The 4,899-nt window shown below is 41.3% G+C and overlaps 1 non-coding gene across 1 annotated transcript; it reads left to right on the forward strand.

Annotated features, from left to right (window-relative positions):
• Positions 1 to 275: 275 nt before the first annotated feature.
• LOC111761721 (small nucleolar RNA SNORA38) lies at positions 276 to 405 on the forward strand. Its single transcript, XR_002794994.1, has one exon. It is a non-coding gene; the product is annotated as a small nucleolar RNA SNORA38 (small nucleolar RNA).
• Positions 406 to 4,899: the final 4,494 nt, after the last annotated feature.

Here is a 4,899-nt window from a genome sequence, read left to right on the forward strand (position 1 = left end):
GTAAGACTTTACCCTAAATAAAATCCCTTCATAAGTGCCAACCCATTTCTGATATTTTTCAGTGACAGCCTTGTAGGAGACCAAGACATATGGTTTTTTGCAAGGTGGTAATTTTAAATAGCCCAAAATTATGACCTCAGGTATAAATGACAATGTATCACCCTAAATCGATGAGAACAGCTTTAGAGGAAGAGTGGGAAGAATGAAAGACATGAATTGACATCAGCCACAGGCAGCAAGGAAGTTATTAAAGAAATCAGAAAAGAACCCATAGACCCTCCCACAAGGTATGCCTGTGGATCCTGTCCTTGGACATGTAAGAATTGGAGGCAAAGAGATGTGGATTTGGAGAAGTCTGGAACCAGCTTACCCCCCATATGCTCAAGATCACTGTTTCTCTCACACACACACACACACAAACACACAAGAACCCATAGGCTCTGCATCCTCCTAACCCACAATATGATGAGAATTTGGTCACGTAAGTCTTATTCTTAACATTTGCTTTGATCTGAAAGAGAGACACTTCTTATCTGGGGTAGGCATGCAACCATGCCTTCAAACATCCAAAATTAGACATCGTTGACAGAATTAAAAAAAAAAAAAAAAAGAAATTGGGTTGCACCAAATGATTTAGTATTGAATAATCCCAAGAGAGTCAAATTATCCATTATTCTCAGATTTAACCTTCATGTGCAGTACGCATCCTACCACTTCCCCCACCCACTGCCACCCCCACACACATGTGTGGCTGAGTTCTATAAGAATAGAATGCCACATATTGTCCTGGGGTCAAGATAGTTGGATAAGTGTCAAAGTTCTATTGAATTGCAGGTTATTTTCAAAAGTGCCTTCCACAGACAGGTACATTTTGCACATTTCTATTGAGGCCAGAGGCCAAACATACACAAGGCACCTCATTGTTCATTTCTCATTTAGGAAATTATATCCGGAGTAGAAGTTGTTCCAGGCAGAAGCAAACTGCCTTTTGTGAGAAAAGGACTTTGAGTTTTTACATGAAGCATAAAAATATTTGCAGTAATACCCTTTCATCTTATAATGCTGTAGAAGTTACATAGTGCTTTCCCATGCATTTTCTATTTTGACTTATGCAATGAAAAAAAATTGAGAAAAGGATAAGCATTATTAGCTCAACTTCATAGTGAAGGAAATGCGGCCCTGAGAAGTTTGATTTTTCCAATATCTCAAAATCTGAAACCACATTTTTTCCCTAAGACCCTTTGCTCCCACTGAGTAAACATATCCTGTGGTGAATCCCCTGTGTTGAACTGATTTTGTCATCAGAAGGTCTGGATTAAACTGATGATCTATCACTTGCTACATGACATTTGGTGAATGTCTCTGTGGCCATGAATTTGTAACTTTCTACTGGTTGCCAAGGAGTTCTTGGAATGCTACTTGAATGAAAGAAGTCCTGGAGTTAGGATAGGTTGTGGCTTTTCCTGCTCTCCCAAAACACTGGTATTTCCTGGCTCTCCCAGAATCTGTTAGTATATGTGTTGAAACTAATCATAGTATGAGAGAAATTGCAATCCCTGAAAAGATGGATTGAGAAAGGACCTGCCTTTGAAAGGGCTACCTTTGCAGGACTTGTCAGAGTTTAGAAATTCTGGGTACAGATAGGGAGGCACGTGTGAGAACCCAAAAATTTGTAATGATTATCAACTGTTTGCACGATTAAGACCACCAACTGCTACATCCAAGAGCTTTTTCTCAGAAATAAATAGCTCCTTTCAAATAATGGCTGTGTTTGATAATTAACTAAGGTTTCTCAAGCCACCTTCATTCTTGAATTCCCCAATTCTGACCCCCTCTTCAAAGGGTATGTCCGAATGGCTGTGTAGGGGAGATTACATCAGGGTAGAAGTGTGCATATCTTATTAAAGTTCCCAGAGTCACCAATTTTTCCAGAGTGATTGAGACTCACTATTTTGTCCCATCTGATCTCATTCAATGGACACCATTATTTTTCCCAATCAAGGAATCTATTTTTTTTTTTGTTTAAAAGATTCACCCCTGACTTCCTTGATTGAAATGCATCCTACTAAAGATAGAAAAGAACTTAGTATTTTTTTCTTATAACCTGCTGCCTTGATTATGGTGTCCTTGTCCTATCATTTGTGAAGACTGTATGAAATATTATAATTGTTGCATGGATTCTAGACCATGGCGTACGTGATTGTATTAGTCAGCTCAAGGGATTCTGATACAAAATACCAAACATCTGGGAAGCAGGCATAGCTCAACTAATAGAGTGTCTGCCTACCATATGGAGGGTCCAGGGCTCTATACCCAGGGCCTCCTGACCCGTGTGGAGCTGGCCCACGCACAGTGCTGATGCGTGCAAGGAGTGCCATGCCACACAGGTGTGTCCCCTACATAAGGGAGCCCCACGCACAAAGAGTGCATCCCGCAAGGAGAGCCACCCTACAAGAAAAATGCACAGTCCGCCCAGGAGTGGTGGCGTACACACAGAGTTGACACAGCAAGATGATTCAACAAAAAAGAGACGCCGTTTCCCAGTACCACCTGATAATACAAGCGGATGCAGAAGAACCCATGGCAAATGGACACAGAGCACAGACAAATGGGGGAAGGGGAGAGAAATAAATAAAAGTCTTTAAAAAATTACTAGAAACCTGTTAGTTTTTATAAAAGGTATTTATTTGGGGTAGAAGCTTGTGGTTACCAGGTCCTAAAGTCCAACTCAAGGTACCATGAGAAACACTTTCTCACCCAGAGTCTGTTGCCATGTGTTGAGGCAAGATGGCAGGTGATGTCTGCAAGGGTTCAGCCTTCTACCTCCTCCCAAGGCTCAGTGGCCCCAGCTTCTTCCAATCTCAGCCACAGACTGAGACAAATCTCGTCTCTCTCCCAGGGCTCATACCTCTCCAGGTTCAGCTGCTGTGCTCTCTCAACAAAGTCAGCTGTAAACTGTCAGGTGAATGGCATGTCTCTCTTCCTGGGGCCTCTGCTGTGTCTAATGGAACCCTCTCCCTTTCCTCACGTATCTTCTTCTCTGTGTGTTTACTTCCTGGGGTTCCAGCATCAAAACTCGAACTTTCTCCTCTGCTATGTCGTTTTCTCTGTGAGTCCCTGCCCACCTTGGTGGACTCGAAGCCCTACTGATGTGGACCAATCAAAACCTAAATCATAATTTAATCAAGTAAGAGTGATACTTCAGAATCCAATACAATCTAATATGCCCAGAAGAACAGACCATTTTACAAATGTAATTCTATATTGATTTTTGGAATTCATAAACAACATCAAACTGCCATGGCAATCATGCCTGGAAGCTCATTAAATGTGTGGGACAGTCATTACCATATGTTGAACATGAATGAAGAAGACTACCCATATTCTTTCTCAATAGACATAAGCCTGTGGAGGTTAGAATATCCTAGCAAAAAAGGGGAGAGGGAGGAAAAGGAATAGAGAGGACTTGTCTCTCTTCCATTACTCTCCATCCATTGAAATTTGATTAATTTGATCAGTTAAAGAACCCATGCATGTGAGAGGAAGAAGTTGAAATAGCCAGTCTTATGACCCTTCTCAGATCAAGCATTTTATAATCATATTTTACAGCCTACCTATGAACAGTGATACAGTGGAAAGTGAGTTAAATTAGTTATTGCAAGAAGAGAATTTATTATGAGTGTAGGTTGGTGTCACAGATTCCAAAGTGGCCAATGCAGGAAGACACCTGGGATTCGGGTAGGACTGGAAACCTGGGGAATCCAGGAGAGAGTTCCACTCTAGTTTCCTCATCCCTAGTTCTGGCTTCCTTGCTTCACTTCTCCTCCTCAGCAAAGGGATTTCCCTGCTTTCGTATTCAAAGGTGATGAGCCTGAAGTCATAGGACTTCTGGTCTACTCCCAATTCCACATTCCTATGACAGGGCTTTCATTTGGTTGGAAGTGCCCTATGTACCCTAATCCTATAGTCCATAACTAGGAGAAGCACCTATCCCTGTGGCATTGATGGAGCAGTTCAATAGTTAGGGACTCACCTGGCACCAAATTCATAGTCAAAATCTTATCTAATACCTCTTATTCACTGTCTCTAGTAACTTAATTCAGTGCAAGTTAGTCACACTCTCTAACTCCACCTGAGTTAGACAGATAAAATGAAAGACTTACTAGCCATGAGTCACTTAGGCACCTACAATATGCCAGACATTGTGTTTCACCTTTTAAGGAGGAGAACTCCAAGCTTTAGGGAACTCAAATAGCTTGCTTAGGTCACACAGAGATAAATGTCAAGGAGATCTGGACACAGTCCCTACGATTGGAAAACCAGATACATTCCTTACACTGTCCCCGAAAGGGGTAGCTAGAGAGAATGTGCTCAAGAGGAAGACAGAAATGGAGAGAAACCTTCAGAATTAGAAATATTGGGGATATCAGTATGAGAAAGCACATTGCTCGGAGCAAAGGTTTGGAGGTAAGATAGGCATGCTTTTACAGAATATCCTGAAGGAATCAGGCAAGTTGAAAAGAATTGATGGGAAGATTCTTGAGCTGCTTTGGAAATCTATTTTAGAAGCAATAGCTGTGGTGAGGATGTTGTCAATGGAGATAAGCTATAAAGAATGCCAGAAGGCGTTCAAAGCAGTGAGAGCATTTTGAAGATGGACTTACTTCATCCATACCTCAGGAATGAAATTATTCTTTGAGAGCTGGCCTGAAGAACACAGAAGGACAAAATTTCTGGGATGTATCAATAAAGTGCACCTAGTCCTCAAGTGGAATATTGGATTTAGGGAATGTTTATGGGGATTGGACACAAAAAATAAAGGAGAGGAGTTATCATCAAGGTTTCGTGTTTAAATGGTTAAAATAACGCTATGCTATTAATAGGAACAGCATGTATTCA

The sequence above is a fragment of the Dasypus novemcinctus genome, chromosome X, assembly GCF_030445035.2.
Source record: "Dasypus novemcinctus isolate mDasNov1 chromosome X, mDasNov1.1.hap2, whole genome shotgun sequence".
NCBI classification, from domain to species: Eukaryota; Metazoa; Chordata; class Mammalia; order Cingulata; family Dasypodidae; genus Dasypus; species Dasypus novemcinctus.